The following is an 11,625-nucleotide window of genomic DNA, read 5'->3' as shown; positions in this document are numbered from 1 at the left end:
GCAGTGGTGGATGTGGGGAGGGAGATGGCGGAGTTTTGAGAGCGGATGATATTGACGTGTGCCCATCAGAGAGAGTAAATTTGTAAGACTGGATGTCATGAACTGATATATATATATTATTACTTTTGAACACTATTAAGGTAAATACATTGTTTGTTCTCTATCAAAAAATTGGTTCAAATGGCTCTGAGCACTATGGGATTTAACATCTATGGTCATCAGTCCTCTAGAACTTAGAACTACTTAAACCTAACTAACCTAAGAACATCACACAACACCCAGCCATCACGAGGCAGAGAAAATTCCTGACCCCGCTGGGAATCGAACCCGGGCGCGGGAAGCGAGAACGCGACCTCACGACCACGAGCTGCGGTCGTTCTCTATTAAAATCTTTCATTTGCTAACTATGCCTATCAGTAGTTAGTGACTTCAGTAGTTAGAATCTTTTATTTAGCTGGCAGTATTGGCGCTCGCTGTATTGCAGTAGTTCGAGTGATGAAGATATTTGTGAGGTAAGTGATTCATGAAAGATGTAGGTTATTGTTAGTCATTGCCATTCTTTTGCGGAGATTATTGAAAGTCAGATTGCGTTGCGCTAAAAATATTGTGTGTCAGTTTAGTGATGATCAGAATAAGTAAAGAGAGAAATGTCTGAGTACGTTCAGTTTTGCTCCGCTGTTTGAAAATCAAATAATGTAAGGGGTTTATCAGCACAGTAATTCATTAATTTTTCTAGGCGCGCAGTCCGGAACCGTGGGACTGCTACGGTCGCAGGTTCGAATCCTGCCTCGGGCATGGATGTGTGTGATGTCCTTAGATTAGTTAGGTTTAAGTAGTTCTAAGTTCTAGGGGACTAATGACCACAGCAGTTGAGTCCCATAGTGCTCAGAGCCATTTGAACCATTTTTGAATTAATGTTTCTAACAGGACGTTTCACTATAAACTGACTCATTCAAGATCATTTCGGTAAAAGAATCGTTCAGATGATGTATAGAATATATAACTAACTAGGTCACATTCACACAGGTTGATGAATGGAAGCTACACACCTGTGTAAGTGGATAACTGCCCTCCCATAAAATCTTAGGAATGTGGATCACAGCTGAGATATTTCTCCCTGCTGGAAGACGCGTGTCTGCTGCGTCGAGGCCCCATGCTTTGGCCTTCATCAAAACGTTGTTGTGACCTGCATCGGCTGTATGGTACAAGAAATTGTACGTCCCCACCTGTCCGATCTGTTTTTCTGTTTCCGTAATTTCCACTGCATGCAACGCACGCTCGCCGATACGACAGCTGTACCTCCCGCCGTTGCTGGCTCAGCCGTCAATGTGAGAACGCGACAAAAAATGTGCATGCAGGTGCTTACAGCCGCCGACCGTGGTGGCAAATTTGTATTTTGAGACGCGGCGGCTGTGGCAGGTGACTGCCGCTGCCAAGCCGCCTTTAGTGTGTCAGACACGATACAACAACACGCATTCCAACGACCCGTTCTGCCCTCCGTGGCTCAAAGTCGCAAACCGCGCGGGCAGACCAAGTTCTGTGAGGCCAGGCCTGTAACTACCAGTGCCGTCCTGCGGCAAAGGGAAAGCAGTGACTCACAAGCGAAGGCCGAACGCTTGCGCAGGGAAACGCCTTACGACCTTTCAAGGCGCACTGCCCTAATACGCATGGAGTAAGGCGGTGCAACTTAAAGAGAAGTCAAATGATCGGACCTTCGACGACAAAAGCTCAGGCCACAACTGACAGGAAGTTTTCATTGCAGCGAACGTTCATCTGAAGAGTGAGTTTTCCCCTGGAGCGAACTATTTTTGCCTTTTACCATAACTCCCTTTGCAAAATGGTTTACGTATTCATGCATACCATTTCGTTTATTTGCCAGTAAATAAACTGCTTTCGATAACCGTTCATGCGCTGGAAGCCTCAGTTCAGTGCTTCAGCTTTCTTAACGTAATTTCTGGTCCGACAGCCTACTGAATCCGTGATACAGTTCGCGTGTCTCATGGTTTACCTATCTCTTTTCGGTAAACATCATTTCTTCCTTAATCGCTCCAGACGAATGTCAAAGATATTATTTAAATTATCTCTTGGAATATGTCCTCCAACATCTAGAATTGCCCCCGTTATCATTACACCTTTAAGGATCTCGACATCGACGGGTCTTTCTTTTCTTCCTGCATCTCAGATCAATATCTTTCTGGAACACGATTTCTTCCTAACGGACGATGACCAGCGTCGTGCATCGTTCTTTTCACAGTATACAGCACACGACTGGCGTATGTGAAGAATCCGGCACTATTTTTACTCAGGCAAACGCAGGAATGCTATTATTAGTGCGCTAGGTGTCCAAGACGAAACGAGCACAGCAAATACCTCCCTCATTACGAGTGACGCTAGCCGAAGGTACATGTGTTTTCTGCTGACGCGTACCAAACGTGTTGCTCGGTTTATCGTCTGAGCTGGTAGGTTACTATTAGCAATATTTGTACCTGCTTTTTCACCATATAATAACAATGTGATTACTAAAGCAAACCTTGCCCTTACGCAGATAGTACTATTTTTGTTTTGACACAATCGTAGAGACTCATCCTGAAGCTACTCCTGGCTTTGATTATGATTTAACTGGCAAGTTCAGCACCTGTTTGCTTATGACATCAAATGGGGGTTCGCCATTTAATGTATCCAGAAATATCATTGCAACAGTTCTAAAATATACAACACATTTTTTTCATACAAAGCTGGCTTCGATGGACGCTATTTAGTTGCTGCTTTCTCACCATATAATAATAATGTGGCGGCCTTACTAAGCCAAAGCTTACCCATACACAGATAGTAATACTTCTGTTTTGACATAAGCGTAGAGATTCATTCTGAAGCTCCGCCTGTCTTTGATTATGATGTAACTGGAAAGTTCAGCACCTGTTTGCTTATGGCATCAGAATGGGAGGTCGTCATTTAATGCATCTAGAAATATTATTGCAATAGTTCTAATATATACAACACATTTTGCCATACAAAGGGCTCCGACGGACGTTATTTAATTGCTGCGTGCTACCGTTTTTTGGACTCATACCCCAGTTCTAATTATAATTTTCCGCTTAGCGTTTCGTCTCCTACAGCGGGAGACGCTTTCAAAGGCCATGAAGATAATTGTTTATATTCACCGTCGTCAACAGCTTCTAAAAACGATTGATTGTATTACGTTACTAGCAGCAACAGTAAGGACAGCCGACCTATATGTCCGTACACGTACAACAGCCCTCTGTGACGTGATCGAACACTGTCAGGTATCACCAATATGACTCGAAATGTATCCGGGGCCTTTACATAAAATCAACGAGGGCTTTTTATTTTAACGCCAAGGCTCACAAGCTGTCTAATTACAGACATCTTTCCATCGTATTGATACTACTTCAGTGTTCATGTATTTCTATGGCATCTTTATACACTGATGGGGGAAAAAATCGGAACACAAACTAATAAGAAATGTTTTTTAGGTTAGAGAATTCCCTCCCTAGGCCCGACAAGACGCCTCCTGAGACGCTGCAAGGCAGGAGTAGGCAAAATGCAACAAGGAATAACAATAGTAATGTGCTTATAGTAAACTGCAGGAGCGTCTATAGAAAGGTCCCAGAACTGCTCTCATTAATAAACGGTCACAACGCCCATATAGTACTAGGAACAGAAAGTTGGCTGAAACCAGACGTAAACAGTAATGAAATCCTAAACTCGGATTGGAATGTATACCGCAGAGATAGACTGGACAGTGAAGGGGGAGGCGTGTTTATAGCGATAAGAAGTGCAATAGTATCGAAGGAAATTGACGGAGATTCGAATTGTGAAATGATTTGGGTGAAGGTCACGGTTAAAGAAGGCTCAGGCTTGGTAATTAGATGTCTCTATAGGCCCCCGGGCTCAGCAGCTGTTGTGGCTCAGCAGCTGAAGAATAATTTGGAAAATATTTCGAGTAGATTTCCCCACCATGTTATAGTTCTGGGTGGAGATTTTAATTTTCCGGATATAGACTGGGAGACTCAAACGTTCATAACGGGTGGCAGGGACAAAGAATCCAGTGAAATATTTTTAAGTGCTTTATCTGAAAACTACCTTGAGCAGTTAAACAGAAAACCGACTCGTGGCGATAACATATTAGACTTTCTGGTGACAAACAGACCCGAACTATTTGAATCAGTTAATGCAGAACAGGGAATCAGCGATCATAAAGCGGTTACTGCATCGATGATTTCAGCCGTAAATAGAAATATTAAAAAAGGTAGGAAGATTTTTCTGTTTAGCAAAAGTGACAAAAAGCAGATTTCAGAGTACTTGGTGGCTCAACACAAAAGTTTTGTCTCAAGTACAGACAGTGTTGACGATCAGTGGACCAAGTTCAAAACCATGGTACAATATGCGTTAGATGAGTATGTGCCAAGCAAGATCGTAAGAGATGGGAAAGAGCCACCGTGGTACAACAACCGAGTTAGAAAACTGCTGCGGAAGCAAAGGGAACTTCACAGCAAACATAAACATAGCCAAAGCCTTGCAGACAAACAAAAATTACGCGAAGCGAAATGCAGTGTGAGGAGGGCTATGCGAGAGGCTTTCAATGAATTCGAAAGTAAAGTTCTATGTACTGACTTGGCAGAAAATCCTAAGAAATTTTGGTCCTATGTCAAAGCGGTAGGTGGATCAAAACAAAATGTCCAGACACTCTGTGACCAAAATGGTACTGAAACAGAGGATGACAGACTAAAGGCCGAATTACTAAATGTCTTCTTCCAAAGCTGTTTCACAGAGGAAGACTGCACTGTGCTTCCTTCTCTAGATTGTCGCACAGTTGACAAAATGGTAGATATCGAAGTAGACGACAGAGGGATAGAGAAACAATTAAAATCGCTCAAAAGAGGAAAGGCCGCTGGTCCTGATGGAATACCAGTTCGATTTTACACAGAGTACGCGAAGGAACTTGCCCCCCTTCTTGCAGCGGTGTACCGTAGGTCTCTAGAAGAGCGAAGCGTTCCAAAGGATTGGAAAAGGGCACAGGTCATCCCCGTTTTCAAGAAGGGGCGTCGAACAGATGTGCAGAACTATAGACCTATATCTCTAACGTCGATCAGTTGTAGAATTTTGGAACACGTATTATGTTCGAGTATAATGTCTTTTCTGGAGACTAGAAATCTACTCTGTAGGAATAAACATGGGTTTCGAAAAAGACGGTCGTGTGAAACCCAGCTCGCGCTATTCGTCCACGAGACTCAGAGGGTCTTAGACACGGGTTCACAGGTAGATGCCGTGTTTCTTGACTTCCGCAAGGCGTTTGACACAGTTCCCCACAGTCGTTTAATGAACAAAGTAAGAGCATACGGACTATCAGATCAATTGTGTGATTGGATTGAGGAGTTCCTAGATAACAGAACGCAGCATGTCATTCTCAATGGAGAGAAGTCTTCCGAAGTAAGAGTGATTTCAGGTGTGCCGCAGGGGAGTGTCATAGGACCGTTGCTATTCACAATATACATAAATGACCTGGTGGATGACATCGGAAGTTCACTGAGGCTTTTTGCAGATGATGCTGTGGTGTATCGAGAGGTTGCAACAATGGAAAATTGTACTGAAATGCAGGAGGATCTGCAGCGAATTGACGCATGGTGCACGGAATGGCAATTGAATCTCAATGTAGACAAGTGTAATGTGATGCGAATACATAGAAAGATAGGTCCCTTATCATTTAGCTACAAAATAGCAGGTCAGCAACTGGAAGCAGTTAATTCCATAAATTATCTGGGAGTACTCATTAGGAGTGATTTAAAATGGAATGATCATATAAAGTTGATCGTCGGTAAAGCACATGCCAGACTGAGATTCGTTGGAAGAATCCTAAGGAAATGCAATCCGACAACAAAGGAAGTAGGTTACAGTACGCTTGTTCGCCCAATGCTTGAATACTGCTCAGCAGTGTGGGATCCGCACCAGGTAGGGTTGATAGAAGAGATAGAGAAGATACAACGGAGAGCAGCGCGCTTCGTTACAGGATCATTTAGTAATTGCGAAAGCGTTACGGAGATGATAGATAAACTCCAGTGGAAGACTCTGCAGGAGAGACGCTCAGTAGCTCGGTACGGGCTTTTGTTAAAGTTTCGAGAACATACCTTCACCGAGGAGTCAAGCAGTATATTGCTCCCTCCTACGTATATACCGCGAAGAGACCATGAGGATAAAATCAGAGAGATTAGAGCCCACACAGAAGCATACCGACAATCCTTCTTTCCACGTACAATACGAGACTGGAATAGAAGGGAGAACCGATAGAGGTACTCAGGGTACCCTCCGCCACACACCGCCAGGTGGCCTGCGGAGTATGGATGTAGATGTAGATGTAGATAGAGGTAGGCCTACAGAAATGAAATTTCGGGAATGCATTTGAGTGATTAACATTGCAAGATCGCAGATTAATGTAAGTGTGAGATAATCCATTCCAAATGTGAGATGTTGCTACTTTAATAACCCCCGGAATGTTGAATGTAGGCAAACAAACGTGCATATATCGTGTTGTGCAGGTGCCAGATGTCAGTTTGTGGGCTGGAGCTCCATGCCTGGCGCACTTGGTCGGTCAATACAGGGACGGCTACTGCTGCTAGTGGATGGCACTGGAGCTGTCGCCCGATGATGTCCCATATGTGCTCGATTGAAGACAGGTCCGGTAATCGAGCAGGCCAATGCAACACGCCGACACTCTGTACAGCTTGTTGCGTTACAGCAGTAGTGGGCAGCCGAGTGTAATCCTGGTGGAAAACACCGCCTGGAATGCTGTTTATGAATGACAGCACGACATGTCGAATCGCAAGACAGGTGTACGAATTTGCAATCCGGGTGCACGGGATAACCACGAGAGTGCTCCTGCTGCCATACGAAATTGCACCCAGACCATAGCACCAGGGATAGGCCCAATGTGTCAAGTATGCAGTCAGTTTCTTGCAGGCCCTCAATCGACCTCCGTCTGACCAGCACACGGCTATCACTGGCACTGAGGCAGAACCGGCTTTCATCAGAGAAAAACGTACAGAAGTGACCCTCAAAGGCGTTTATCTTGAATAACTCGAAAACCGTGGCGTCCAGCGAAAACGGATCCCAGTACAAAATACAACTACGTTAAAATTTTCTGCAAAAATGTCCTGTTGATTTTTTTCTGTAGGATTAACAGTTCACGTGTAGCGATCGAGAGAGTATAAAGAAACCATAGCGTGGTATTAGAAGGCGTTGCGGGCTGCATAAAACCCAGTGGTATGGGCAGCTGACTCACTCTGTATACAGTGCACTACCAGCTTAGCGTCTGCTACTTCGCTCGCACAAACTGTATGCTATGCTTAGATATTTTTTCTTTCTCATTTATCGAAATTTTATATTGGTCACAAATTGCAGTACATTCTAAACTTATCTACATCTACATCCATACTCCGCAAGCCACCTGACCGTGTGTGGCGGAGGGTACCTTGAGTACCTCTATCGGTTCTCCCTTCTATTCCAGTCTCGTATTGTTCGGGGAAAGAAGGATTGTCGGTATGCCTCTGTGTGGCCTCTAATCTCTCTGATTTTATCCTCATGGTATCTTCGCGAGATATACGTAGGAGGGAGCAATATACTGCTTGACTCCTCGGTGAAGGTATCTTCTCGAAACTTCAACAAAAGCCTGTACCGAGCTACTGAGTGTCTCTCGTGCAGAGTCTTCCACTGGATTACTAAACGATCCTGCAACGAAGCGCGCTGCTCTCTGTTGGATCTTCTCTATCTCTTCTATCAACCCTAGCTGGTACGGATCCCACACTGCTGAGCAGTATTCAAGCAGTGGGCGAACAAGTGTACTGTAACCTACTTCCTTTGTTTTCGGATTGCATTTCCTTAGTATTCTTCCAATGAATCTCAGTCTGGCATCTGCTTTACCGACGATCAACTTTATATGATCATTCCATTTTAAATCACTCCTAATGCATACTCCCAGATAATTTATGGAATTAACTGCTTCCAGTTGCTGACCTGCTATATTGTAGCTAAATGATGAGGGATCTTTCTTTCTAATTAAGACCATAGAAGTATGGTCTTTTCCAATTGTACTTCCGACCAAAAACCATTCTGGTAGCTGGAGTCAAAGGTTTTTGTTAATCATAGCTTTTTCCTTTTTTGTGCTGATATTTCCATAGAAACTTTCATTTCCTACCACGTTTTCCTATACACCCAATTGAGAAGTGAAATACGGTACCAGTTTTATAGATTTAGCTGTAAATTTTTTAATACAACGAAATATTTACGTAAGAATTTCCAGCCCCTCTTTCATACATGCAGGGGCTGAATTTTCAAAACGAGTGATACACAATAGTTTTTTTACTTCTAACACAGAAGCAAAAAATAAATTTTCATATTTTTAGTTTTTAAAATCCTTTCATAATGAAATATTTACATAAACTGTTCATTCCATATTTCACTCCCTTAGTGGGTCAAATTTCCAAAAACAGTGAAACACGATTTTTTTAATTTCTAACCAAGAAGTCAAATACGAATTTTCAAAGATGTTGATTTCAAAATGCTGCACTAGTTCTTTAATGGTGATAAAAACATTCACTCACTGTTTTACCCCGTAGTGGATGAATTTCCAAAAATGCTGACACGTGCATTTTTTAAATTTCTGAATGAGTAACCAAATACCAATTTTCATAGTTCTAGCTTTAAAATTGCCTCAATAGCGACATGTTTTCACATAGCCTTTCATCCTCTATCGAAAAATCCCTTCTTAAACGTGGCGTCAGCAAATTTTAAATTTCCAGCCATAGTGGGTTGGGCTGGGCGATGATGAGCGAGTGCGTGAGTCAGTCAGGCGGGACACTGCCTTTTATATATAGAGATAAGGCACCTGGAAGAGATAACAGAGCATACAAAGTCGAGTGCGTTTGGAGCAATACTTGAAACAGCAGCTGTAATTCTATTTTCCTTTACTTTACACGTGTGTCACACCATTGACAGGCCGAGAAGAAAGGAGGAAACATTACATTTTAAGCTTTGTTTCTGTTCAAATAAGGTTTGGTTGTGAACCGCTGTGCTATATGATGTTGACTCCTTGTACCCTGCATGTAGGCACTGCCCTGGAATGTGTTTGTCATTCTTTTATCCAGCCATGTGGCATCCTATCAAACTGTAAACTTCATTTGATTCATAGGCCTCATTAATAAGACTAACAGAAAATAAATGTCTCTTTGAACAGCTGTGTTATACAAGAAAACTGAACTTTTTAATTATGAGTTTCCCTTTCTGCGACCTGCCGTCTCGGGAAATATCGTTTGTGTTCAGTTCAAATACTGTGTCTCCGTACCAGCTTTCCAGCTGAGACGTACAAGAATATACTTTTCACATAGACATGAGATGCAAAACGACATGAACAAGTTTATTGCTCTCTATCAAAGTCGACAGTATTGTCCTATAAATCACGTTTAAAGGAAATATTAAAACAGATATTAAAAATATTCTTTTGGCGCAGAATTACAGACGGTACAACGTAATTTTTTCATATGAACGCCAAATACTGAAATGAGTTGGAATCGGTCTCAACTCCATTCGCATCCATTGTAACCTCCAGCCAAGTAAATTCCGGTCGCATTATTGAGAGCAGAGATGCACAATACTGTAGAAGAACAAAAAATGAGTAATTGTTACATTTGGGATCTCTAATAAAAATGTGGTCTAGATTTTACCATATGCTTGGAACACAACGATGAATGTGCGAGAAATGGATAAAATGAAACGCTTGTTATAGGAAATACGTCTTCCACATCATCTAATGTTATCAGCTATTTCTTATCTGACAAGCAACGATTCACTTTCATAACGCCAAAAAATTCTTGCAAAATTGTTGCCGCTTGAAAACGAAAACGCATAGAAAGTGTTGTTTACTGTCCAATTTGTTTGGCAGGGTAGGACTTGAGTTCGATTAATGATTTCATTTTTTTTCTAGAGGGGGGGGTGAATAATAGCTGTGCTCACCTGCTCCTTTTTGGGTGCTCCTTTGTACGAGTTTAAACTACTTAAGTATGATAACAAACGACTGCCTGCGCCATTCGAGATATGCTGTCACATTTAATGCACACTATACTGTTTGCTGTCCACGAAAGCCTCTGGTGCACCATACCACTTCGATTTGACGCCTGCGAGAATCTACGCTCATTGATGTATTGGAAAACAATGTCCTAGCTACCGCGATCGCCGGAACTCACTGTGGTGAAGTTTTTCGTTTGAGGTTACGGGAAGTTGTTGGGGCTTGTTAAACACATGGAGAACATTAACTGGAACTACTTGGTAGGATACCAGCTGCCTTCTTCGTTTCATAACAGATAAATGGGATATTTGACACTATGCGGCAAATTTTATGTGCCGTTGTAACGTATATGACGTCTGAGTAAGCCCGTATTTTAACTGAGCTTTATCGTAGATTCCACGAACAAAAACAGTGCCCTGTATTTGGAAGAAGGTACGGGTCACATTCGTCTACAAGAAGAGTAGTAGCAGTGATCTACAAAACTTAAGATCCATTTGTTGTAGGATCTTAGAACATATTTTGTGCTCAAACATAATGAGGTATCTCGAAGAGAGCGGTCTCCTGTACTCCAGCAAGCTTGGATTCCGAAAGTATAGACCATGTGAAACCCAGCTCGCACTTTTCTCAAATGCCATTCTGAAGGCAGTCAGGCATGACGCATTTCTCGTTTTCCGAAAAGCGTTTGACTCAAAATCAGTATCACAAAGGGATGGAGGCTCCCCCTGAAACAACGGGATTTTGGTCATATGCGGTTTTTGTTTTTCAACGCCAGTTTAACCGTACTGTTAAAACCGCTCAAAGTAACCAATTTCTGAAGTAACCGATTTTCGGTTTTTTATTCCTATTATTCGCTGCGATAAACGTAGAAATAGAACAAAGATTGCTAAATTTTGACTTCTTCAGCTTCGAGATACATGGAAACAAAATATTAAGTTAAACAGGTGAATAAAAGAAAACATAGTCCGTCCACCGTTTCCTGTTTTACTGTAAAAGTGATAAGTGGTTCACTAGTACAACAAAATCACGAGTATAATAATATATGAATTCAGTTTTTTGAAACTGTGCTAAAAAATCAAGTGTAATTGTACATTAACTGTTAATTTGTCTGTTTTCATGGGCTAAAGCAGGTAAAGGGAAGTTATGTAGACACAGGCAGCAGATCACCTGCTTTCTATTTTACTCTAAATCGTGAGTGAACTGTTAAGTTTTAAGCTTTCGCCTTACATTACGTCGCACGTTTGTCGTGCCTCCTCCTGTTTTTAATCTTTTAAAACAAATGGAGCATTGTAATTCATTGATACCACACTTCACAAAATACGTCCAGACTAGGGATGGTGCTGTTCTGTAATACAACTGACGTTTGACAACAACAGTGAGAAACTACCATGTAGACCAGTTGGGGAAAGTCTTGCATACTGTATGTGCATGCATGCCAAGGTGACAGGCACATTATTGGTTCGCAGTGCTGTAGAGTCCCCGCAAAATGCCAGGGCCGGTAGATGTGCAGTCGGTAGGGCACATCATGGGGGGAGAGCGGTAGTGGTGGACAG

At 42.3% G+C, this 11,625-nt stretch overlaps 1 long non-coding RNA gene across 2 annotated transcripts in view; it reads left to right on the top strand.

Annotated features, from left to right (window-relative positions):
* The first annotated feature begins 2,377 nt into the window (after nt 1–2,377).
* LOC126365987 (uncharacterized) overlaps nt 2,378–11,625 on the top strand; it is an 84,982-nt gene continuing 75,734 nt past the window's right edge. Inside the window, exon 1 of one of the 2 annotated variants that reach the window (XR_007566285.1) lies at nt 2,378–2,459. This is a non-coding gene — a long non-coding RNA (uncharacterized LOC126365987). The remainder of the gene's footprint in view (nt 2,460–11,625) is intronic. The other variant, XR_007566284.1, reaches the window with a different exon arrangement.

Source organism: Schistocerca gregaria, chromosome 4, assembly GCF_023897955.1.
Source record: "Schistocerca gregaria isolate iqSchGreg1 chromosome 4, iqSchGreg1.2, whole genome shotgun sequence".
NCBI lineage: Eukaryota > Metazoa > Arthropoda > Insecta > Orthoptera > Acrididae > Schistocerca > Schistocerca gregaria.
Note: the sequence above shows the minus strand (reverse complement) of the source record. Positions and strands in the feature narration are given on the sequence as shown.